Here is a 27,030-nt window from a genome sequence, read left to right as displayed (position 1 = left end):
AGGCAGGGCTCAGCGGCAAGTTTGAATCCAGCCAGCAGCAGGAAACAGAGCTGCACACAAGGCTACAAGCCGCTGCTTTCTAATTTCTTCATCTGAATGGGTTGCGATGGCCTTTCAAAGGACTTGGGACCCCTAGCCAGCCTGGCTGTCATTTGTTTTCATCCCTAGAGCTCTGTTTGCCTGCTGGTTTTTTCCTTTCTCCATGCTTTGCTTATCCATTGGACCATTTTGGGGGGGGTAAGAGGGGTTCTGGGGTCAAAAGGCAAATATCACCCTAGAAATCAGGAAAAAAAGTAGGATTGCAAATCCCAGAACCATAGAAAAGTATGGTTGCAATGCCCTAATGCAAGCTAAAAGGAGGCAATGCATGGGTATAGCGGCTTTATCCATGCATGCAAACACAAAACTCATTAAGTGGACCTCCAGTGGAAATAATTGCCTGCACCAGTATAGCCATACGCGGATAGCCATCCCTGCCAACACGCGTAGGAGGGATATGTGTGGATGTATTCATACAAGTATGCCCACCTATACAAGGATAGAGTTTTGCCAGGGGTTAAAAAGGAGTGTGAGAGGAGGTAAAAAAGGGAAATGAAATAGGGGGACTCATCTTGCCAGCCAAATGCATGAGCACTGAGACCTTTAATCACCAGATTCAATGTGGCAGAAACTTCTTTGGCAAATCACTGAGAGAAAACTTGGAAAAACTGCTAAATGCCTGAAAACTGATATGCCCTTCGGGGCTGCATCCAGGGTAATCCAGGGTTGTGCTGCTCTTACTGCTGCTGGGTTTCCCTGCTGGACTAGGCACCATGGGTATAAAAAATCCCTGGCACCATTGCAACCTATAGCCCAAATTCCCTGGATTTCTTCAAGGGCCGGTAGCCTGAGGCTCGTCCATTTGGAGATCTTACTTAACTCTTCTCCTTGATGATCTCCCCTCCTCCTGTATCCTTCTAGGTTTCTCAGCTGTCATGGGTCATTGTTGCTGAGGAAACTTGGGGTTTTCATCATCTGCAGTCGAACTGGACTCAAATCCTGTTCATCCACCTAAGGATTACTAAGGCCTTCTCTGGGAAGTCAACAAGCAGCACTTTGCAGCGTCCTGCTACCTACGGTCACGATGATGGCAGTCAAGCCCATGACTATTGTGTTGATAATGGGATAGTTTGGGGGTTGCACACTTGACTGCGATTCATAGACGTTAGGGGCTGGAAGGGATCTCGTGAGATCATTGAGTCCAGCCCCCTCCGGTCCTGCGTCCTATTTCTGATTCGTGCACTTTATCCCTTGCAAAATGCCTAGGCCCATACAGACAAATGCCACCCTACTCCCCACCTCCCTGTAGGGAATCATTTGAGTCAGGCTATACATAGGGGTACCTGGAGAGGAGATGGGCACCACCAGGTCACTTTGCCCAAAGAGTCATCAATGATGCACAGCATCTAACATGCCCCAAACGGTTGCAGCGGCCTCGGGACTGACTTGACTTGACTGTGCATGGAGGACAGCTCACTAGGGTATCATTCCCCACCAAACAAAAGTCAGCATTAATAATCCATCTGCATCGTCTTTCCCATAGGACACTTCTAGGGAATGGGGGGCAATGGTTAAGAAGAGCCATGCCAGTAGGGAATGGGGAGCGGTGATTAAGAAGAGCCATGCCAGTGCAGGCAAGCATACTGCCAAGAGACTAAAGGAGCACTGTGAATATCTCACAGGCAGACCTGAAGAGAGGCAGGCCCTGTGTGCTGGTACCATGAGTTCACATGGTGCTGCAAGACCTGCGGGTTTACAGGGAAGGCTCAGGCATGTGCAATGGGAAGCATCAGGCTGGGAAATCAACCTGGCGAGTCTGCCTTGAGCTGCTAGGAGAGGCTTCACCCGTCTTTTAGCCACCCTTTCCCCTTGGGAGACTGGAGTTGCTGACAAACATGTAAAAAGATATTGGGGACAAAGCAGCCCCTGCTTTAAGTGAAGGGATAGGAGAACAGCTTAGGTGAACTCTTTTCAGTCATTAACCCAGAGGAACAAGATCTGCCTTGGCACAGGAGCTGCATGGTGCCAGGTGAAAGTTGGATCCGATACCAGTGACACTCCCTCCGAAATCATCCAGATGAAAGCCCCTTAAATTATATGTCTTTCATGAGTAAGCAGCTGAGTAAAGGCTGGCTAGACAAATGAAAGAGGAGCCTGAAGCGGTATAGTTCGAGATAGGCATTGCCTACACTTCCCTGTAAAATCCTTGTGGTTCGCAAAGTGTTCAGCGTGCAGCGCCTAGCAATGTTGTCTTGCCTTGATAGTGCACCTTCGCTTCTGAAACGTCCCAAAGATATGATGGACAGGCAGGATTTTTGTTTCCCCTTGCAGCTGCATCTGGTGTAGGGAACAATAGCCATTTCACAGCATTGCTTTGAGGAGGGGAGGCTCTCTCTCTGCTATCACATAGTAATAGGGAAAGGAAATGTCCTAATAGCAATATAGTGCTATATAACTAGGGCAAGTGGCAGGTTCAGTGACAGTCATTATCATAAAGCCTTGCCAGACTCTTCTTCCCATTGCACCATAATACTTAAACCAAGCAATGTCCAAATCCATGGCAGAAACCATGCCTAGTAGCTGTTTTTCTAGAGACCCCCCACAAGCCCTGCAAACCACTGTTGATTTGTACAGAGCTACAGGTGTTGTCTGACTTGGGCCCCTCCATGTCTTGAATGCCAGAATCTCATTAGTCTGCTTGTCCCAGATGTGGCTGGCATTGCATATTATACAAACAGCTCATTGTTTGAAAACGAGACCTCATTCTGTTTTGCTCCAGCTGCAAATGAAAATCCCATTAACGCTTTAATAGCCCCCTTCACCGGGGCATTGAAACTGGGCAGTTGCAACAGCACGCCAGCAAGGGGAAGGCAGAGAGACGTTTTCTGGAGCGCGCTGCACAGCCCGTTGCAGGGCGAATGGAAGAAAATTAGGCTAGGCCAGCACAATAGAGCGAGCGACACCGATCCTGCATGCCAACCTGCTTCGCTGTTCAAATAGGAACCTGAGAGATAATAGCTCAGGAGTGGGGTAAATCAGCTCATCCTCACTGAAATCCAAGCAGCTTCTCCCATATACGCTGCTGAGAATCCGGCCCTGAAAAATTCAGCACGAGCTCCAGTTACCAGCCCAGCCATTTTCCAGGTGATTTAGATTCCTGCACAGACTTGTTTCTTTCTCCTAAACAGCAGTAGGGAGATAAAAAAAAAAAATTAAGCTTTAATAGCAAACTGGAAAATTCCAGAGTTAATGTGCCAGTTTTAAAGAGCCGAGCTTTAAAACAGAATGGGCCAGACGTTCAGCAGGTGAAAATTGGCCCGATGCCGCTGGAGCGAACACGCCTCTGTTCACTCGTATCAGCCCAGAATCTGGCCTGAGACCCAAATGGAATAATTAAAATCATAAAAGACTATGCTGGTTACAGAGGGTCAAATATTTAGCCCTCCCCACCCCACCTGCCATCACCAAATACATTTGATTTGCAAGACATTTTCACGGATCACTTTCTTTATTCATTCTTTAGCAGCGGGCATTTTTTTAAAAATCCAGAAAATAAGTGGCCGAGATGTTTGACGATCTCAATCAGGTAGTGCAATGTAGTGAACACACACATGCAGCAAAAAAGGTCAGCCCAGAAAGCCTGTTGCTTTTTGAGTTGGAGGAGTTTTTCATGCTCAGGCACAGATCAGCACCAGCGCTAAGCAAGGTATCTGGGGGACGGCAGGCAATCCACTCACATCATATGACAGCAACGCATAATCTGAGAATCGAGCATCTGAGCTGTTGGGTGAATAATAAGGAATATTACCTCTGTTCAGGGATGATTCACAGAGAGGCGATTTGTGATGGAGATTATTGCTCTGAACTGTCTATGCAGCCTTTTCCCTTTCCTCTGCAATATTATGCCTTCTGTTTTCTGTCATTATTAGCACCTGAACAGATCATCTGCATCCTTGTCCAAACTCTTGCTTATGCATTGTCCAGGAGTGAAGCCATAATGCTGAATTATGATCTCACACCTGATTGGCATGGAAACTATAGCTGTCATGAATTCAGCCATATGAGTTTAAGGATGAGGTGGGGGGGGGGGGCAGAAAGCATGTGAATTTAGTGCTGCTGAAAGGCCCTTGGATTAAAAGCCCTGGAAACGGAAACCATCTGCTCATAGAAGAGGCACCGTATAGGAAAGCTGGTGGCATGCCTCAACCCAGCCCTAGAAAAACCACCTCCCTAGACTCGTGTCTATAGCCCCATTCAGCCCTCAGCCCCCAAACAAGGCTGGCAACGAGTACCAGCTGGGATAGCAGTTCAGTTCATGTGATGTGGTCAGCAAATGAGAGACACAACTTTGCAATAATCTCTATAGGAAACACAATCTTGCACTCACATCTCACCACCCACTTCACTATGGGACGAGAAAGTGTCTCTCGTTCATATGCACATTGCCCCCCAGGATGAGCAAAAGCTGCAAAGAGATGAAAAACACACCAAACCCACAGTGAATTTGTCAGGCACAATTTTTTAGGTTTCTCCTAGTGTCCTTTTGAATGCACAAAATCTGATGGTTGAGAGAGGGCGTGCGTGCATACGTTAATTCAGCAAATCCACAGAAACCTTGATTTGCAATTCTGCTAGTTCTGATTTCTTGTCTAGGCACTATATAGTAAAAGTACCTGAAGGAAAGCTGAGCGATAGTGAATCACAAAGCAAGGCAAGAAACAGAAAATCATAGATCACAGCGGCAAGCATTGCCATCTAACTGGGGCCCAGATTCAAAACAGTATTATGCTGATGGAAAAAAAACCTTCCCTAATTGTGTCGGGCAGTTTTCCATGCTTAGCTTTGCCTCCATTTCTGTGTGAAATTAAGGCAGGATTTTCTTTTTCTTTTTTTTCACATGCACAAACTGCGGGCTTGACTCTCTCCCTTGTTGCATCGGTGTAAATCAGACTTAACTCCATGGGCATCAATGGACTAAAATGGGTGATGAGATCAGAACCAGAGCTTGCCTACCGTAACGGTTACTTGCCAGATGCCACAAACCAACTCCCTAGAAAACAGGCGCTCTCGAAATAAGAAGGGAAAAAGCAACAAGTAATTTAGGCTCCAAATTTATGTTCTAATCTCATTAGCAAGAGCTCTGGAAGTTCCCAACTAGAAAGAAAATTCACTGCCATAATTGCCTGTATTCAAAGCCTCTTATGAACAATTAATTAAACATCAAAATCTCTTTCCCACCAAAGCAGGGATAAACCTCATTTTACATAAGGGAAAACAAGCAGGGGAGCAATGAAGAGGGCCTCCCTCCACAAAATCACTTCTCTAGGACCGGACAATGAAAGCATAGTTCTCTCTTTTTTTGCAGGACTTGCAAAATCCAGCATGTTTCGCAGCTGGGCAGCCTCCACGCACGGCATCTTCACAGCTGTGCGAGTCCCACATCCACCAAGATGCACGAAGATAGATAGAGATCGGCCTGGCAGCCGGCTCTGCTGAAATCAAGGTGGCTGTTCAAAACAAACCGCTCGCTCCGCTTCCATTGCACATGATGGAAAAAACCCTCCTCTGCCAAATGTCAAAGGACAAAGCTATCTTGGAGAGCTGCTGACGTTCCAGCTTCCAAGAAGGTATTGCAAATAGGAGATGAAGACAGGAAAAGAAGTAGGAGCGAACCAAACTGACTTGGCACAGTCTGCAACGTAGCCTGGAACCTGGGGAAGGAATCAAAATCCATGTCATGGGAGTTTACTTCTCTTTATTCCTCCTTCCTCTTATTAATGATAGACTGTCTATTGCTTCCACTTTTCTGAACAAGCTACAACATTCAGACCAGGAAGATGTATGGTTATTATTATTAGACCAGATCTTCCTACGTGAACTCGACTGATATCAAGTGACCCATTCTTGGAGTAAGATGCAACTCAGCATGAATCAGGGAGAAGATGATCTACTTATCCCAAATGTAGTAGGTGCTCTGCACATCTGTAAGACGGCCCCAGATAAAGGCCAACGCAGAATCAGTCCTGAGCATGCACTTATCCCGGGTGCAAAACTTTGCCATTCTGTCTTGATAGTAGTTCACACTTCATTTGCAGGAACATTTCACCTCCGCAATCAAATCTAGACAAGAAAAATAGCACTGTGGGGGCACGGGTGGTCATGTTGTGCGGTGTTTGTATAGCACCAAGCAGGTGAGGTCCTGGTGTATGCTGCCTGGAGCTCTTAGGCACTACAGGAATGCTAATTAAAGGAATTAAAAGTGGAAGAAGAGGGGTAAAACCTCCAGACAAAGTTGTTCAGTCATGGCTCTGAATCTAGGTCTATCTCTATTTGCTGCACAGTATGTATTTCTGATGACACAAGGGGAACCCGATCACGTTGCACTAAAAACACCTCATATGGCACCGAGCGATTTAACTTATACCGGGAATTCAGCCTGATTCAATCAGCGGGCGGCACACCAAAATATGCTTTGTCTGAGCAGTCCAGAACATGGAAAATACACGACCATGCTGAAGGATTACAGCTCATCTTCCAGAAAGACAGTTACAGATGCATAAATAAAATAATACATCCTCGCTCTGGTCAGCTGCTTGTTTTCACTTCACAGTCCAATTTTTTATAACATGATTACATTGCCACAAGCGGCTGGGGCCTCAGATGCGCCCCTTTTTCCAGATTTCCGCTGCACGGAGTAAGAAATAAGCCTGGTCCCTGCCAGCCGATGACACTAGGACATACCCCGTTGGGAAGAAACAAATCACCGTGGCCTATAAATAATAAGGCGGAGTTTGTTTTTCTCCTAATCATCAAAGAGAATTGTTTTCACAGGAAATAGTTTAATAAAGTGAGCAGATTTTCCACTCCTCTCTTTTTCCAGTGTTATTGCCTTCCCTTTAGCCGAGTCCCAAATGCTAATGACTTCAAGCCTACTGCATGCCACGAGGGTGCTGGTGGACAGAAGTGCAAGGGGGGTATGGTTTGAACAGAAGTGACCTTGTGGGACATCTGAATCCAGTTCACCTCTGTAACATTTTCATTTGATGCTTCCCTCCAGGACTGGTGCCATGATATTTTGCAGCCTGAGAGATCTGCCGGGATTTCACCATGTGTTTTCTGGGTGCTGCACAAACGCATGTTCCCTGATGTCGCAGCTTGCCAGGGATTTAGCTTGTCTAATACAATCCTCGGAGGCCATAAGGATGGTGGTCACAGCACCAGATTGGGACTTGGGAGTTTGAGGGGTCAGATAAGCAGTGCAGAAAACCATGAATTTGCTCAGGGGGTTGTGGTCCTTGCCGGAGTTAGCTCAGAAAGATCCTTCTTCAGCCTATAGTTAGACTAAACTTGCATTCAATAGAGATTGTTGTTATCAAAGCAACAGCCGAGTTTCTTTGTTGCATGGTGTCCATCATCATCATGTCTATGAAGTTTAGAGATGGGCCCAAGCCCCAGCATTTAGCTCTGGGTCTGAACTTTTTGGGTGCATCTCTGGTGGGAAAGTTTTCATCGGGATTTTGGCACTTCTCTGATTGTTTCCTTACGCATATCCACAAGAAAGGCTCCTGTGATTTCCCCCAGAGATCCATCTGGCTGAGCAAAAGCCAAACCAGCAGATGAAATGTAAGTCTTACCCTTCTGTGCAAGTACTTTTTTTTTGCATGTTTCTAGTGTCACAAGTTCACCCGACAACCCGTCTGTTGGAGCCTGAATGCATGGTTTTCTCAGCAACGATTGGCTTTTTGCATGCTGCTACGTGCCTCTAAATGAGAAGTTAAATTAGCGGACCTCAGCTCTTCTGGAAACCATAGTCTTGCTCTCCTAGATTTCCGAGCCTGAAACGACAATCAAGACGAATCTGCAATAATTGTATCCAGAAGTTTGTCTCCCATCATTATCATGTCCCCACCCTGTGCCGTTGGAGAAATACTTATTGAATAATTATTGGGGAATAAAACACACAGAAGCTAGACTTTCCTGTTTGTAAGATAAATTCTCTGCCGCAGCTGATGAGAAACCAGCATTCAAATGTCTGTACCCTTTAACCTCCTAACTGGCTTTGTAGTCCAAGTTCATGCAATTTTTTTTCCCAAACCAGATAGGTCCTACCAACAAAATACGAATTCAGAATTGCTTCCCAAGAAGAAATTGTCAGGAGTGCTTCCCAGAATGAAAGACGGAGAACCGCTGCACATCTTGGGAAGTCAAAGTGAATATGTTAAGTCTGCAGGAACTGCTTGTAAATATTAGCCTGGAAAATGTGGAATAACTTTTGCCAGCCTGGCTTGAAAAGTATGGCAGTCCCACCTCCTAGCCCCATAGAAAGTTCCTAGAAAGAAAAACTGTTTCTGCAGCCCTTCTGTGCATTTTTGGTACTAGAGCCGTCCCATAGCCCTCTAGGCCCCACGCATGGCTTTGAAAAGACATTTGTCATTTGGCCGGGGTAAATGCACGTGGAAGAAGTGGGGTTGGGAATAGGCGTGCCAACCATGTATATGAGAAGTCTGCAAACACCCCAGAGGCAGCGACCTATTTAATTTGGGCATGAATAGGAGTGCTGGACAGAATTGAAGAAGCACGAAATCCCCGCTAAATGTCAGGAAAATAATCCTGACAATAAGAGGTATTAGGTCATGGCACAAGCTCCCAAAGGAAGTGGTGAGAAGCCCACTGCTTGAATCACTTCAGACTAGCCTGGACAAAGCCGTGCACACTCAGAAATAAGCCTGGACAGGCATTAGGGCAGCTAGTCCATTCCCACTTCTCCATCACTGTGACTCAGTGGTCCTCAATGGGTAAAACGCTAGGAGGAAAGATGATCTTCTGGTCCTGGAATTTATTGGGAGGTTCGGGGGATGTGAAGCCAATTATAGACCCTGAGCAAATAACTTCATTGTGTTGTCTGGTTCCCAAATGCAACCATGAAGCACGTTGTACCCCTTCTCCAAGGTATGCAGTGTCCCTTGCTCTGTGCATATATAGCAAAGCAAGGAGGGAATTGCCAGTTCTCACCTTTCAGGCCCACCGATTTTTCCCGTCACCTCCGATTCCCCCGCTTTCACTCCAGTCCAGTCCACAATTAACCACATTGCAGTCAGAGCTGTAGAGTCACTCCGCCTTCCCCTTCCTAAACCTTCGCTACACAAATATCGGCATTGAAAATGGCACATACTATAGATTCCCCTTTGATGTTGCAAGATTATAGCTTCATTCCACCCAGATCTTGAGGAATGAGAAACCCCATAATTTTGCTGCTTCTTCTTTTTCTTTGAACTTCGTGGTTTTCGAAATGATGATAATACAAGGATGGCGCAGGCACCTAGCTATCAAAAAGCCATTGGGACCAAAATCCACATATTCATGGTAAAGCTGAGCTGCTTTCTAAATAAAGAACGAATTGCAAGACGTCAGGCAACGCGGTGGTTTCTTGTGGATGAATCACTCAAAAAATTAGATCCAACGACTCAGTGGTCTCTACCATGACTAATTTGTGCTTCTGTCTCTCCAGTATTTCCACAAAACCACCCTCAGCAGCTTTTCATTGCCTCCTTCCCCTCCTCCTCCCACCATGATACACACCTACATGCTGATGAATTTTCCAGGACTAGGCTATATTTAGTTTGGGAAGCTCTTGAAGAAGGCAGCAATATAGCATGTAACCCTATAGCATGCATCCTACTGCTTCTGTTCACTGTAGCTTGGACCCCTCCTCCCTCCCGGGGGCTTCCCCTCCAACACCTGAATTAATTTGTCTCGGGGAGAAATCCCACCCTGATTTTAGACTGGGTGTCCAAGCTAAAGCAACCCCGCTTACCAGCCATGTTTCCCCAACATGTTCAGCTGCATCCAGCCCCGGCTTCAGGGGTTGCGAGCAGCAAGCAAAGGCTGTAACGCCAGGTTTCTTCAAAGCAAGACAGTAGTTACCTACCGCTGGAATGCACTTCTGAGAATAAAAAGCGTTCAAATGACAACAGGACGTACATCTGTACACCCGTCCCAGTATCACCAGTCTGGAGCATTTCCCTCTGGGCTTTGGTAGGTCCAACTTGGCCTTGTTATCCGTGCTGGTCTGGGGACCGGGTTGCCATCTTTTCTCTGCAGACCCTGCCTCTCTCTATCCGCTGATCTTCGGGAGTGTCTCCTCTGAAAGGACATCTCCTTTCTGTCTATGCACCAAGTCTGGTTTCTATTCTGCCACACACCAAAGGGTTGCTGTGACCACACTGGAAGGATGCAACATTTCAAAGGCCTTTTCTTAACCCCTGTATGGTTTAGTAAGACCAATGGAGCTATTTAAAGTCATTGATTTAGTCCTCTGAGTCCTCCCCGCTAGAGCTTCAGGATGCAAGAGTCAGCTCTTTGGACCTAGGTAGCAGACACCAAAATAGTCATCAGATGTCCCAAACCCACACCCTCTGCATTATTTTGTGACAGTTTCCCCCCACATTTTTCAAAGCATATGCCTCCTTGCTTATTAGGACAGGCTACCCCTGTCCTTTCTGTATATTCTAGTGTGATGAGCATTTTGTGATTCCTTACAGCTTAGTGGTTTCCATTAAGCAGCTAAGCAATGATAAACATGCCCTGTAGAGCAGCGCACACCCTTCCTTGCCTTTCCTTAACATCCAGCAAAACTTCAGGACATGAAACAGGTCTGCGGATTAGGACACGCGAACGACAAACCGAAACGTTATGCAAATTCCAGCACGCTTGATTTCCGATTTCACAGCGAGCTGGAAACAGAAGGAAGGGCCCAGAGATTTACCGAGAGGCACGGACATTTCAGGGTGCCTGGCCACATTTCAAGCACTTTACAATTTTGGGTTGAAACTATGCAAAAATCTGGTTTTCGCCAGGAAACAGGCAACACCTTATAGTGCTTCCATGTTCCTGTAACAACAGCTGAACTCGTGCATATTTTCTGGAGAGAAGAAAGCCTCCCCTGTCTCCATGGACTTTCTCAGGCAGCTTACTAGCAAATATTGACAATATGTGAGACTCCCTTTGGCCTAGCATGTCCTGTTTAAATGGATGTTTGCAGCCCTCTGTTTCCAAATCCTGTTTGCTATCCAGCTAGCATCCGATCAGAGACACCTGGCCATGGAAGCACCCCCTGAAAGCCTCCTGGTTGATATATAAATGTTTTCTTACATTCCCCAAACACCTTTCTTCATAAGCCCAAAGTGGTTTGGCCACATGTTGTATTTTCAAGATCAACAATGCAAAGTACTTCCCTGGCAGAGTGCCATTTCATGTCAAGGACTGCATCCAAAGAAAAAGCAGAATATCAGTGCCAAGTACTTAGCTGCTGCTTATGAATAACATTGCTGATTTAATTGTTCATTTCTGGCACCTTCAAGTCATTTTGAAAGGAAAAGTCATAAAAGTGACTCTATTATTCTCTTAATGGGACAGCTAAGAGAGAGACTTCAGCTTGTCCTAGCAACCAGAGTCAGCTTCTGCACATGGGGAAGTAATGATGGCTGTAGAGTTAACATTGGGGTGATGATTACCTGGGTAGAGAAGGGTATCATTGACTAACACCCTCACCGTTGTATAGTGCCAAGTGCTTTTTATGAATGGCAAGTTGAGGTCCTGAGCATTACTGTTCAGAAACACAAGGGTCTAATAGACAACGTCAGGCTTGGAGCAACATGGGTTCCCCAGATCCATGGTAGGCCCGTACTCCGACCAGCACATTATACTTCTCTCTCTCTGCACTCCCTTGAAAAGACGACGTTTGCATCCATGTCTTTTAAAAAAAAAGAAGATAGAGGGGAAACAAAAAGCTTAAATCTGACAAGGATTATTAGGAAACATGATTAATCCATCAGCCTACTAAGTAACTCAGCATGCAGAGGTTAATCAACACTATCCCGAGAGCGAATACCTTTCTCTGCTAAATAACTCATCGAAAGCATAAACCGCACCTTATTAACATCCTGGGCAGCAAGATAAATGGACAGAAGATGAGAGAGGATGCAGTTTTCAGCCCCACGATTGCAGTGGAGTCTGGCTGCTGCCGTTCTCACCACCTGGTTTTTCCATCAGGGTGCAGATTTGGATTGGGGGCCAACTCCTCAACCGGTGCAATGTCAATGGATGCACTACCTGAGTGCCTGAATGTGGGTCACCATTTTATTTTGTGCAGACCAAGCAAGAGTCACTATACCCTGGGGGGGGGTTTCTGCATGCCTATCCTAGATCCCTATTTATAGCTCTGATCTGTGCTTTTACAAGACGGTAATTTTGTGCTTGGTCATAAATCTCCCCCTGAAAACTGGTATTTGTAGGTCAGCTTAGGGAGGAAGCCAGCAACCCAAATTGCTGGACTTCGGCAGAAGCGGTACAATTGTGCACTGAAATGCAATCAGGAGGAATCAAGCAGCCTGTGTCGTATTTCATGTCAGCGTGTGACGTGGTTGTTCCATGTGGATCAGCAGCTGCCGCCTACACGGCGAGCCGGTTGTTGTGGACTCGGGAAGGGGATGACACCATTTGCTTACCGCGTTGTCTGGCTGGCCCAATTTGGACCGGCCAGGAGCACAACGGTGCAGCACCGGGGGCAAGTCTTTTGTGGAAATGTTCTTTCCTCCCTTTCCGGCAATTTTGACCCCTCTCAAGTTTCACGTTTCCATAAAAGTCAGCAAAACATCTACTCCTTGGCATTTAAAAAAAGAAAAAGATGCTTAAACTCATGTCAGATTATAAGGTTCTGCAGGCCTCAAGTGCTGGGCTCTGGGCTCTAGAAATGGGTAGCAGCTGATGGAGGGCAGGGATTTAGTTCTTCCAAAAATGATTCCCCCCTCCCTTGCTGCAAGCTCTGGGTTATCAGAAGCAGACTGTGCAAAGCCCACGGGATTGCCTCTATGCTTTTGAGAGTGATGGTGAAGCTAAATCAGTCACTGGAGAAGGACTTGAATCAGTCATTGGCTGTCCCTGTTGGGACCCTCACCGACACTGGAGTAAGAGGCAGCAAATGTGCAAAGCAGATGTGTCCAGTGGGCCCGGGTACACAGCAGACATGCAAGAGAGACTATGCAGTGGAGCCCGCAGAGAACACCACCTGTCCCAAGTGTGACCATTGTGTGCACCTAATAAAATGTGCATTGCAGGATGTGTAGGCATGCCGGCACAATAATCATCTCTCGCACTGCTCTGCGCACCAGCTTCTCGGGGACCTCGAGATCAGAGCTCACCGCGGGCAAAGCTGGGGGTGGCTTTTTGTGATGCCGCCCCTGGGAACGGGGCACCAGGAGGGAGCCCTGGCTCTGCAGCCACAAAGCACGGGTTACCCTCATCCCTTGGACTGCCAGCTTGCAGGCGCAGAGTGTGGTTTGGGGACTGAGTCACCGGTCTGGCTTCGGGGAGATGCAAAGTCAATTCACAGCTCTAAAATGAACACCGGTTCTTCTCGACATGGAGCTCAGGCTTAAATCCGGCCTCCAGCATGACCCAGGGCTACTGGCCTTTCAGGAGGCGAGTTTCTTTCTCATTTTCCTTTTGTCCAGAAATGAGAAACCATCCCCCAGCCATTTCTTATGGAAACAGAGAAGATTTCTACAACAAAAACAAAAGTTTGGGTTTCAATAAATGAGCATTGTCCAAGGAAAAGTCATGTTGTCAAAACTTTCCCAACCAGCCGTAAGCGATACCCTGGAAATCTCCTTTTCCTTTAGTGCATTTACACATGGTTTACTTCAGAGACTCTCCTGCTCATTCGGTCTTTAAAAACCTTTGGGTTTAGTTGTGTCTATACTTCCAGAGGTGGGGGGGGGCCGGCGCTTGCCTAAAAATGGTGCTCCCTATTTCTGAGCCATTTCCCCCATCTCTAATACAAGATGTTTTTCCTATCACCCTGTTACTTAATAATTGAACTGTATCTCGCGGCTCAGAACAGCCTGGACAGCATGGGCAGACTCATTCCTTAATAAAACCACATACTCTGGCCTCTTCCAGGCCCACTCTTTGGCATCCCCAGATGAATAACTCAAAAAGCTTCTCAATGTCTTCATTTCTGAAGCCCGTCGTCAGTTGAATCCTGAACCGTGAGCAAATTTCTCAGACTAGTGGGAAACTGGATATGCAAACAGCAGCCTAGGAGCCCCTGTAAAGCCATTCCTCCCAAACCCCAATAGGGAAAAAAAAGCAGATAACTGGGACTTACGGCTTTCGTGCCCTGGTTCAAATCTCCCATCATTTTAAGGAAGATGATTCAGGGCATCTGCAGACAGCATCTACAAGTCCCACAGCAACCCCTGGGACCAAAGACATTTTTCTTCACTGCATTATCTTCCTGTGTCTTCCTTCTCCGTTATGTAGGACTGATCCCATCTGACCTTGCAACCATCTGGCCTTCATCCAGTTTTGTTTTCTGTCAGCTGTAACTCTTTTAAAGCTGTGTGCTCTGCTACCCTGTCTCTGATGCTCACAGCCAGATAAGCGGTCCAGATACCATATCTTCCTTGTCAGGCTCCCCCTTTACCAAAGGCTACAAGGCACTAACACACAGGAAGGATCCTATCTCTCCAGATAGGGCTGGATCTTCTGAGCCGTCCGACATCCTCAAATCCCAGTGGACTGAGGATGCTCAGGACCTGGCAGGATTGGGTTCCTGGAAGAAGGACAAAGTCAAGGTCATTACATGTCATGGGGGAAAAGGGGCACGTGGCATGGACTCATTATAACAGAGGTTTATATCCTATCCTTTAAAAAGGTAGATTCCTGCACAAATATGAGCTTAAATGCAATACACGCAGGGGATCTTTCTGGCAGGTGGAGGGTGCAGGTAGGTTGCAGGGTGGGAACCAAGGAGTAGTTTGGGATGGAAAGTGGATCATTTGTAGAAAGCACAGAAACCAGTGGGAACTATCTGCCAACCTTATTTCAACAAGAGAGGAAAAGAGAGGTGCAGCCCAGGCTTCAGCTTTGCAGGGTAAAATCCCAGTCTGGCAGCAGCTTACCAGGAACGTCTCGCAAGCACGTAGACCTAAGGAATCGAGTCCTGGAGTGGAGGAGCTATGCATTCATGTGCCGAGGTCACTTTAAAAAAAAGACGCATGATGATTTCCACCCAAGATGTACAGCAGTGGTTCTCAACCAGTTTAGACCCAAGATCCCCCCCTTGAAAAATGTCACCGGTTAGCGTTCACTCAGGTTTTGATGACAGAAAAATAATAAAGCAATTCTTTTGCTGCAAAGGACTCAGGCTACACCAGAACAGAAAGCTTTTATCACCATGAATTCCTGTTTGAAACCTTTGGGGTTATCTTGTGCATTGTGCTTGCACGCTTAACCGTGCTTACATTGCAAGACACCCTTAAGAGGCTCTTAAGGCACCCCAGGGTACCATGGCACCCTGGTTGAGAATCGCTGCTGTACAGACTACCCCGCTGGCATGGCAGACTGAAGCGTGGCTGTGACATTATGATCCTCTCCAGCCATTTTCCTCAAGTAGCATCTTAGTCTTGCCCCGACTGCAAAAGGTTGGAAACAGAGCGCTGAGCCCACCGGTCCCATCACAACGCTCACCCTGCGGGTCTCATCCCAGCGAGGACTTCTCTCCCCCGTTGCACTGCTTCATCTTTCAACACGCCACCCCAGACTGAATGGGAACATCACTCCACATCAGTTGTCCCGCAAGCACGAGAACAGTGGCGTGATAAAACAACATGTTTTCATCGTTGTGGTTAAGTCAAATAGCAATTAATTGTATGGGGGTTATTCATACTCCTCGGTGACTATGCTATGATATGGAGTTAACATTATTAGTGAAAACAGGGGATTCCTTGTTCCACAGATGCTGTGTCAGCATTGATGGCCCAGAGGATAAAGAAAAGAAGAGCTGCATTCTCCAGCTTTTGGTCTGGTTTCTTTTAAGGCACAGTAATATGAAGAGGAGATAATCTATGGCTTTGTCTGTAAATGGCAAGGTGATGAACTCTACACTTTCTCCCCGGTTTTCGATAAATCCATGAATGTGCTTGTCCAAACAAACCGATCGGGGGGACTTTTAAATGGCTTCTTTTACAAAGCACTTATTCCCCTTTAGAGCATTCTCATCAGCTTCCTCCAGATAGCGAATACCCTTTCACTGTAAAAGATGAATTGTATTTTTCCCTTCCCTCCCAGCTACATGGCTGATACTGAATATAACAGTTTGATTTGCCCTTGGAAGTTCAAATAGTTTAAGCACACAGTATAATACCCTGCTGTCTGATTTGAAGAGTTTTAGCTTCTGTCATCTTCAGGGTAAGGAGATACTTAGCAGGGAGAGTAGTCGCAGCTCACCGCTCTATGAATAAAGGGCTCATATCACTGATAAGGGTTATCTTGACAATTAGCATTTTCAGGGACCAAAAACCCTAAATGAACCTTTCCTTCTCCTATTTCTCGGTTTTACTGTTACTTATGGTCTCCCCCTCTCTCTTCCACCTCTGTATTTAAGCCTCTGAAGAAATGTGAGTGCATGCACGTGTTTTTTAGAGCTCATCACAAAACGGTGATGTTTCAGGAAGGGGAAAAAAACCCAACAGAAGTCTCTGTTGCAAAAATTGTATCATGGAGATAAGTGAACGGTTTTCTGAAATAGTCCTCATAGACATTAGGGCTGGAAGAGATCTCGCAAGGTCGTCGGGTCCAGCCCCTTGCCCGAGGACAGGAAGTCAGCTGGGGTCCGATCACTCCAACATAGACATCTGAGTGTTTCTTAAAGGTATCTAGAGTAGGTGCTTGCACCACTTCTGGGGGAGAAAAATGGAAGGGAAAAAACTAGGAAGATGGCAGAAATCTTGCCATGACAATTAACATATATTTTTGGTGAAAATCTTGCAAAATATTTGATCCAGATTTGGAAACGTAAGAATGCGCTGGTCATCGTTAGCATTCATGGCCTGCTTGTGCATTGTGCATTCACCTTCTTTGTCACCAAAAGAGTTAATGGATAAAAATGGAAAACATTCTGCTCAGGATTATATTATAAGAGATCCCTTATTGAAAAAAAGAAAAGTGCAGCACAATGGCCTCCTCAGAGTGGAATAACGTCTGGATTTATTGTACTTTTCTATCCAAAGCTTTGTAAACGGTACGGTCACAACCAACAGTACGTGAATGAAGAAGCACATCCAAGCTCGAACATAGCTCTGTGAAATACAAGCCATAATCTTTGCTGCTGCCTTCCAAAATTAGCTAGCTTTTCGCATTTCTCATGCATAACATTGCTTTCCTTTGACGCAAAGAGAAAGAGAAGTCACTCTTTTTGCCAAATACATCCTGGAGCGACAGGACATTGTAATGAGTCTACCAGATCCTGGAGAAGGTATCAGATGGAAAAACTGCACTGTATGAGAATAAGTTGGACAGCTCTTGCATTTCTCTTGCTGGAACGGAGGTGTACACAGCAAACAGCTGCGATGTTGTTGTTTCAGACTAGAGTAACCAGTTTAATGAAACATTAAATTTATGAGCTGGTCAACCCTGGAAATAATTAACTTGAGGGACCCTTTGAGATGTGAAAAGCTTCACGGTAATGGAAAACTAGCTGCCTTGCTATAGGATCTATGAGCTGCCATGGAGGATTCTCCCAATATTTTAGCCGTCCGGGGACCGGTGCATTGCGACGGGCGCTGTACCGGGCACTCAGCATCCAATTTTGACTCAATGAGGATAAATCAATGATCAGAAGTGCACTTCTAGTGGGTCGCGAGAGAGTGGGTGGGCAGAGTGGAGAAGCCATGGGAGGCAAAGGCGGGGGGGCCTATATTCCAGGCAATATGGTAGAGCTGGACAAGCTAAAGACTACATTCAATCTGTGTTTCCTTTGATCTCCCTTCAGTTTAGCGGTCAGTTGGTTTTGCTCATATTTTCACATGGACAAACAGATATATCAACTGCACTATTCTGTGCCGGTAAAGGGCGTTAGGATGGGAGAGGTCCCTTCTTGTTAAATGTGGAATAACAGGGCCATATCGAGGCTTATAAAGGCCACAGCTATATTGGAGGAGGATACCCCAACTACACCAGTGGCTGGAGACAGTCTGCCTGCATAGGATAGCATTCGTTCATCATACTTGCTCCTGATGCATATTTTTTAGGGTCTAGGGCAAATACATTTATCACCTAGACCCGAGGTTTAGGGCAGCGGAAATAAAAAACGTGCTGCTAGCAGCTATAAACTTAAAAAATATATTGGTGCCAGAATGACACAGAATGTATCAAAAGCAGTATAGCAACTTTAATAAGCAGGAGGGTTTTTAAAGGGGAAAGATTTACAGACCCAAATAAAAAGTTATGAGCATGTTGTTCACAGTGTAGCCTTAAAGCCCTCCAAAATAAACCGTGCGGGTCTATAAAACCTTGGGCTTAATATCTGCGGTGCTTGCATGGCCTCCATTAATATAGTATAGTGTCTCATGATCTGGAAGGCCTGAGTTCAGGAAGCATTATACTCCTCTGACAAAGGGGAATTAATAAGGGGCTTGCCCAAGTTCATGCAGGAAGCCGGTGGCAGAGCTAATAGCTCAAGTCATGTCTCACTGGCTTGGTTCAGCCATTGATCCATCCTTTCAAGAGCAGGTCGGGTTTAGTGAGGGATGGTCCTGCCTTGATGACCTTGCAAGGTCCCTTCCAGCCCTACTTTCCTAGGATCCTATGCTCCTTCCTCCCTGACTAATAGCAAAGATTTAATAGCAAAGTTTAATGAGCAACCGGTGCTGTCCTTGATCCAGGAAGAGAAAACCCCAAACTGGGAGGATATTTCAGAAAATGCATCCCCTTGGCAAAAGACCTCTTCCTGCGTACACTGCCTGGGGGCCAGAAGCAGCAAAAGGTACCAGACTTTCTGACATGGCAGGTCTTGTAGGCTGTGTCTGGGCTCCTTTTAGGAGTGAGTGCGTTGTGCTGGCTATGGCTGTCTCCACACTTACCTCTCCACGGGGGATTACTGACACCCGTGACACTCCCTTGCACCAGGCATGCAAAGAAAAGGGATGCTCACCTCATCCTCTCCTTGTAGATGTAGGCAAGAGCAGCAAGCACAAGACTCAAGGACATCCATCCACCCTGGGAAACCAGCAGGTGACTTTTATTACCCATCTAGGCTCCCTGGGGGGGCTTGGATTGAACTTGCTCTGAGCTTCAGCCTCAATGGGGCACGAGCTGACACCACATGCAGCCAACACAACATAAGTCAGAAGGGTGCCCTCATCGGAGCAGCTCCCGCTGGCTACATCTACCACCCCAGCAAGACCCCAGTGACTAGCCGACCCCCACCCAAGACCCTGTTGCTCTCAAAGTTTGGGAGTGAAGCAGGAACAAGGAGGCAGTACAAGACCAGCTCTTTAAGGACCGCTGCAGATTTGACCTGATGGTTGTGGGCCAGCTCAGTGCTATTAATGGAGGTAGTTTGATTTTGAGCAGCTGATAACCTAGCCCCCTGGGTACAAAGCCACCTGTCGATGCTGCATACGTGCAGCGAGTCTGTCCAGGACAGGCCCGGCGCATAGGGGAGCGAAACAGAGCCCAGCTGGGATGCTCCGCACCTGGCTGAGGCTGTCTAGCAGAGACCAGGTGCGTCTCTGCATGAAGGGCCTCTCTCAGCACATCCAGAGCCTGGTTCACCATGCAGACACAAAAAACCCCAAACAATTCCCATATCAGATTTACCCAAAGAACCCGGTCTGCCCCTGTCCTCAGACCAACACGGCTACAACCTACGTCCCGAAACAATTCCCATTTGCACTCAGTTCAAGGACTTTTGCCTCCCCAGCAATGCAACTGAGAATTCAAGCCGCAAGCCTCCAAGCGAGGAGGAGTTCAATAGAGGCTTTTCATGGACAACTGCTTGCCTTTTCTAGACTATAACCCCCCAAAAGGGCGAGAGAGGGCAGTTCCCTTGGCTGAGTAAATCGGAGTGACACAACTGCGTCACCGCTGCTGTCTTTCCATCGTGAACATATTACAGGGATTTTCCCCTTATAACAGAAAAATCCCCAAAATCGTGAAAAAAAAAAAATCCTATGAGTAAGTTTAATAACGGGCATGAACAAGAAGCAGCCAAGCCAGTGTTATTTTTCAGACAGAAAACAGTGTTCTCAGAAATCCTACCATAGTTAATTAATCCCAGGAGAGACGAGACTGAGTCTTTGCTACTGTAAATAGACTTTTTCATTATTCTGGGGCATTTTTTGGCCAAGAGACTGTCCAAAAAATTTGGAAAGTGTAAGTAACTGTCTCAGTTCTCTGTTGGTCCTCTCCAGTATCATAGGAGAACATTAAACAAGCTAAGCAAAAAAGGAATGATTAGTTCTTCCATTGCCTTGGCAGCAGCTGGATGGTGATTTGTGTTTTTTCTCTTTTCACCCATGTTTCCTGCTGGGATGAAGGCCACACACAAAAGAAAAGGGGAAAAAAAACCCCCAACCTCTGAGCATGATGGAAATTGCTGGAGAACTAACTTGCCTGGAAGCAACTGGCCACGTCTAGCTGAAAGCACTTGTCACCATTTGACTCCTGCTACAAATTTTGCAGGAGCTGAGTCAACATGAAACAGATCCTTATTGGCTTATGAGGGCATTGACACCATTTATGTTTCATGGCCTTGAGTTAAAAAAAATGGGGTGCAAGCCGATGGTTTAAGTAGGCATGCCCTTCCAGTCAGCTATGTGCCCCCAGCCGGGAGGATATAATTTGCATTTACAGTGGCTGTCAACAAAAAGTTAGCAATGTTCAACAGGAACCGGCATGCTTATTTCCTCTTCTAAATAGAGGGCAAAAATTGTGGCAGCTCAGGTAACTTGCTGTGGTAACTATTGGCAAATATTGACTTTTTCACAGAAACCACCGTATACACTTCCTTCCACCCAAGCACTTCATAACTCTCTACAGACATCGAGTAACCCGTGAACGTGCCTGACAACTGCCCTCCCAACACCGGAGGGACCTGAGCAAGGTGAGGAGGAGGAAGGTCACTCACACCCTTTGGGGAAGCAGGGCTTCACCCAGGCCTCATTCTTGCACAGACACAAGGTCCATAAGAAGCAACAGTCTTGAACTGCAACACAGGAAACTTGGGTTAGATACTAGGAAGAACATTATACTTCTGAGGATGGTTCTGCACTGGAATAGATCGCTTAGAGTGGCTGTAGGGTCTCCATCAGTGGAAATGTTTAGTGCAGGCTTGGCAAACACTTATCTGGGATAGTTTAGACAGGGATGGTCCTGCCTTGGGCATCAGGTTGCCCTCCTGAGGGCCCTTCCAACCCTAATCTGCTACAAGTGGGGACAAAACCCTAGTGCCACTGCAAAGAATGATCAATTAATGGGCATACGGCATCAATCCAAGATGCATATAAAAGGACCCCTGTCTCCCTCAGTCCTTGGCCTCTGCTTCTTGGTCCTTAGCTAAGGCAGCTCCTTATCCTTTTGGCTGTGACTGATTCTGCTATAAACTGCAAGGTTCTTAAGATCCCATCCCTGAAGATGTGCCCTGGATCCCATCTTTAAAGATGTGCCCTGGATCCCATCCCTGAGGACGTTCCCTGGATCCATCTTTAAAGATGTGCCCTAGATCCCATCCACGAGGACATTCCCTGGATCCATCTTTAAAGATGTGCCCTAGATCCCATCCACGAGGACATTCCCTGGATCCCATCCCCAAGGACATGCCCTGGACCTGGACCTGTCCCCACCTGCAGCACGCAGATCACTGGCTTGCTGTATCTCAGCAGCAACGGCAGCGGTGCATGCCCTCTCCGGCAGGCCACAAAGTCCCTTGAATCAGAGGAGAGCTGGCAGTACACAGCAGGATTTCATAGGAGTGACTTTTTGCAGGTAGAGAGACCAGCTTCTCCTACCAATGTCAAAGTCCAAGTGACTCAACCAAGTCTGTCTAGTAAGTCAGCGGCAGTCCCAGAAACAGAAATCAAGGGCCCTGACTTTCAGGGTCATATCCTCAGCTGCAGTAATGCCACTGGAGTCATATCAAGCCATGGAGGTACATCCATGTACATCAGCTGAGGATCAGGCCCCATCCCCTGCTCTCACCAAGAGGTGCTGCCATCCCCTTGGGCTGAGCACACAACAGATAAAATGCAAGGCCCTAGGACCTACACTGGAAAGGAATCGCTGCTACGAGTCTATGCTCTTCTGGGAGAGGACTTTGCAACCCTATTCACATTTCAAAGTACCACTAAACACAGTTTTTCATGCTTCAGGGGAAGAGGGTGGGAGAGAAGCCGCAGAACGGCGTGTTCTGCGCTGAGGACTCTGTGAAGGCTTTATGCCATCTCTGCTCCATTGTCTTCTGCATAACTTGTGGTATGAAAAACATTTTTATGTCTTGGATCCGTGATGAATGAGCTGGACTGTGCGACTTCTATTATGCCGTAAACACAGGCACTTAGAAGATTGCTTGCTGGGTTATGCTAGGAGCAATTCAGTCCCAATAAGCCACCTTTTCCCCCCTCCCCTCCCTTTAATTTACAGCATAGCGATGCCAAAAAAACATTTACAAGTGGCTCGCGTAATCCTGAAGAAGGTTAGAGAATTATCTTAGCACAAAAATCACAGAGGAAGCAATGCAAAGTGGGTAAAGATGAGGACTGACCAAGAGAGACTGCTCAAAATGTCATCAAGAGCAATGATGCTACCAGCACTTTAGGAAATAAGGGCTGGACCAGTTCACTGGTGCATGGTGCAAGAACTCCCCTCGATGCCTTCCTATGCCAGCTTCTTGTAGCTGGCGCTGCATGGTGGTAATGTCTTCATGCACGCATCTCTGTCTAGACGTAAAGCAGAGTTTTCAAACTCCTGCGTGCCAGTGTTGGTGGAGGATGCGAAACGGTGCCAAGATCATCTCAGTCCAAGCTATGCTTTAATGGATGAAATGATGCTCTTTCAGTGTTGGAGTTAAAGCATATATGTGTACCTGCAGGAAAGCGTTACTGTCAAAATAGATCTATGGCTCTTGTGCCATCGGCGTGGAAGCCCTTCTGACAGGCAACAGCTGTATCTGATATAAAAGAGCTCAATTTTCACATATTTAGCAGCACTGAAAAAGCACTTGTGACTGCATACTTTCCACCAGGTTTAAGTTTTTTTCCCACAGTTTCTTTATATGGCCCATTTTTCAGTGCTATTCTCAACGACCCATTTTTCTACTAAATGGAGACATCCAGGGCAATTTTGCCCGGTGCCACTTCTCATTTTTGCACCCTCTATTTTTTCATCTGCTTTTTTTTCCCCCCCTTTGCTATATCAGCAGGTCCCACCTTGATGGCCCAATTATCCCGTGTCTGCTTCTTCACTGGGCATATTGACAATGTCTCCAACACTGCTTTCTTCTAAAGAGTCATAAATGCATTACCCTTTCCTCTTCCACAGCCCTCCTGAAAGCCTGCTGTTGAAAAGCTGTCCACAGGGAGGTGCCACCTGAGAACGTGTGTACAGGAGATTACCGTGAGAAAGCAGGCTTTGCGACAGGCAAAAAATACTTCTCTTGAGATGTTAAACGTGAACTGACCGGTGCAGCTGGAAAATGCATTTCTGCATTGCTGTGCATACAATCAAGAGCTCCATTAATGCGTGCATGTGCTTTTCTTGCTTTGTTTGAGCAGACACACCTGCAATCGCTTGGCAGGTTTTTGGGTGGCAGAGGTACTGCACATGAGATTTCAGCCTTCCAGCCTGCAGCACTCACAGGAAAGTAGTAATTATTGCTAAGACCTAAATATCATTTATAAGGAACCAGGAGCGGGAGAGGGAAGATAATCCAATCTGCAGTGTGACGATGTGCGGCAGACTTGCAGAACGGCATTCTGGACACACGAGACATTCCTCTGTCAATTCTGAATTATATGCTTTACTTATTTTCAGAAATATTTGGTGTGCAACGACATGACAAGGGGATGCTGGATGACATCAGACAGGCTCGAGGAGCTTTTAGTGTCCAGTCAGCACCGCATGTTAGAGTCACTTCTCTGCTGATTATTAGACAAAGTAATTCTGGATTCTCTTTAATGAATGAGGAAGAAGGCTTGGTGCCCCTGGATCCCTAGACTATTGCTTTGTGGTTATGCACAAATGATCTTTAATAGTTCAGGCTGCAAACTCTCTCATCTACCCATGAATGGCTCCTTGCAGCTTCTGAGGAAATTCAGTCCCAGTCATAGCAACCTGCACCCATTTTCCCTGAAGCGTCACAAAGCGACAGGGTTAGAGTGAGTTTTGGTCTTGCTTTTAGTACACATGCATGTTTGCACAAGCATGTGTGTCTGCACACCATATGTCTACACAGACCAGGGAGTCTAAGTCAACTGCCATCCAAGTCAGTGAAACTTTCCCATTAACAAAAGTGGATTCACGTCTCCATTGTCTTCAGTGGGAACCATACAATCGCTCTGAGGTTGACACTTCCTAGGGAGTCTAGCCAGCAGTCACGTGGGTCCATCTTAAATGGATTTACACCCCTTTGACTTTAACATAGCTTTGGCTTGCAGTTTCCAGTGAGCCAAAAATGCTGCAAGCAGTGAACATTGCAAACCTATGCATTTTGTATCAATATCATGGTTGGAGAAACCCAGAAACTGCAGATTCATCAATTCCTAGACGGAAATCTTTGAATCCCTGGTACATTTTTTTGTCCTGCAGTGTCATCCTTTTTCAGCAGAATTATTTTTTCCAGCTAAGTGAACCTTGTACTCTCTGCAAGAGGCAGGACACCCACAACCCCCAAAATCCAGGGAGGTCTTGGTGGGTATGCCCCCTACACTGTAAATATTAGTCACACTAAAGATCTTTGGGGCATGGACACACATGATCTTGCTAGCATTACTGCTATAAATATTCAGTGTTTGTATTGTATTCTTGGAATATATGCATGATTATCCCACTAGAAATATACATATGTAATATATATATATTTTAGATTACACACTTACACTCATATGTTTTCATGTACGCCGTCACAGCGGTGCCTGCGGGAGGGCCGTGAGCTCCCTCGCACCGTGTCAAGGCTAGCCCAAGGCACCCTCTTATTCTCACCGACCACGTCTTGCTGGTAAATATAATAGGGAGGCTACCTTACTCCTCCTTGGGCACGGCTACTCGGGACCTCCGTCCCCACGGTTTTCCCAGACTCTTGTGGTCTCCCCGTACGATGGGTGCTACTCGGGCACCCCAGCTTTATGGGCTACACGTGGCTCCTACCGGCCCCTAATACCACGCCCCAAGCCTCGCAGATGTACCAGACGTTGGACTGTCAAAATACCTGCCCGTTCTCCAGGGCCTCTTCTATAAACTAGCCCGCTCTCAGGCTCCCCGTCTACTATACTGCCCCTCGCTGGGGTTATTTCTTGAATCCTGCCCTCTCTTTAGGGCTCCCGGTGCCCCCTCTGGGCCTTCTCTAAAAGTGTTGTCCCGCTCAGGGACCCTTGCCCACTTTGGGACTCTGTATCGAGCCTCCGGTCTTTCTGGCCCACCGCGCTGCTTCCCCTTTGGCGGACGCTGTACCGCTATCGGCTTTTCCCGGGGTCCACTGCAGCACCCTGCCCTTCTCTTGGGTTTTCTGCAGTGCTAGCCTGTTACTGGGCTCATCATGCCCATCCTGGGCTCCTCACATATTGCCCCTTCTCTGGGACCTTCTGGGCCCCCCACTGGGCTCCTTAATAATACCACCCCCTGTTTGGGGCTCTCTATGTCCACCCTGGGCTTCCTAATAAAATCGCCCCTCTCTGGGACTTGCTGTGCCCACACTGGGCTCTTTAAATGCCCCTCTCTGGGCTGGGGTCTATGCACCCCGCAAGTTGCACCCTTACTGGCGCCAGGGTCCTCACACTCCTGTGAGCCCCCTTATGAGGATAATGCGCCCTCTTGGCGCTAGGGCCCCCACGCCACTGTGGGTCCCTTTATGAAGCCTCCTCCAACCCCTAATAGCCTCACCCAAACCACCGGTGTAATGACCTGACAACAACAATGCAAAACAAGCCCCTAGGCTATAACTCAACATCGTTGTAGTCTCTAGAGCTGCTTCCCTTACTCCGCTAGAGCAATACCTGCGGTCAAGCTTCCCTTCGCATTGCTGCTCCTGTCTCTCTGGTTGCTGGCAGGGAACTGCCAGCCTGGCCTTGCCTCTAGGCTTTATAGGAGCCAGGCCCTGCCCCTTCAGGATCAGCTGACTCTCATTAGTTGCCCTGGCAACCTGCAGCTGTGCTCATTATCTCTGCTAAGGCTTTTCCCCAGCAGTTCTCCCCTCTCTAGGAGCGGGGCAGCGAGGTGCGCCGTGACATACGCACATAAATATATGCACATACACCAATCTCTCCACTGCCCTATATGACAGTCATTACACCTATATATACATACACATGCATACACTCACACACATATATATACACACACACCCATGCACACACACACACACACATATGTATGTGTATATTTGTATACCGACCCTCATATAGGGCAGTGGAGAGATTGATGTATGTGCATATGTGTGTGTGTGTGCATGTACACATGCATACTATATATATAGAGAGAGAGAAAGAGAGATACCCCCCATATATATATATATATATATATATATATATATATATATACACACACACACGCGTATATAATACACGCATTTCGCAGTAGCCAAGCTAGTCTGGGTCACCCTCTAGAATCAGCAGGTTTGACATGACTAATTATTAGCACTAAGCCTGTCGTGATCCTGAAAATTTTAATCCAACCCACATCAGAGAGATGGAGGCTCTTTTTATACCAACACACGGTGCATAACTAAATCTTCCTTGGTTTTCTTTCCCTGGTCTGGAATATTTCCCACCCAGTGCCACCAGTGCAAACCTCCTGCCAAATGCAGGCAGCTTGCAGGCCACATTTAGTCCTATGCTGCATGACTTTTATCCACGTTAGCGCTCCTAGCTCAGGGCGTTTGGGGGAAGTCAGCATTTCTGCGGGCCCAACCCAAGACCACCTCGCTGCCAAGTGGCTGTT

At 46.8% G+C, this 27,030-nt stretch overlaps 1 long non-coding RNA gene across 3 annotated transcripts; it reads right to left on the bottom strand.

The window, feature by feature from the left end:
- Positions 1-135: 135 nt before the first annotated feature.
- On the bottom strand, positions 136-26,136 carry LOC109286526 (uncharacterized). Of its 3 annotated transcripts, none has more exons than XR_009455941.1 (5): positions 26,088-26,136; positions 14,207-14,653; positions 11,553-13,599; positions 9,052-10,404; positions 136-7,874 (listed from the first exon to the last, which is right to left on the bottom strand). It is a non-coding gene; the product is annotated as an uncharacterized LOC109286526 (long non-coding RNA). The 3 variants fall into 3 exon arrangements; XR_009455940.1 differs by having other exon boundaries at positions 9,052-11,791; positions 11,970-13,599; XR_009455939.1 differs by having other exon boundaries at positions 9,052-13,599.
- Positions 26,137-27,030: the final 894 nt, after the last annotated feature.

The sequence above is a fragment of the Alligator mississippiensis genome, chromosome 12 (genome assembly GCF_030867095.1).
Source record: "Alligator mississippiensis isolate rAllMis1 chromosome 12, rAllMis1, whole genome shotgun sequence".
Taxonomy (NCBI): Eukaryota; Metazoa; Chordata; order Crocodylia; family Alligatoridae; genus Alligator; species Alligator mississippiensis.
This window is presented reverse-complemented; position numbering and strand designations above follow the sequence as displayed.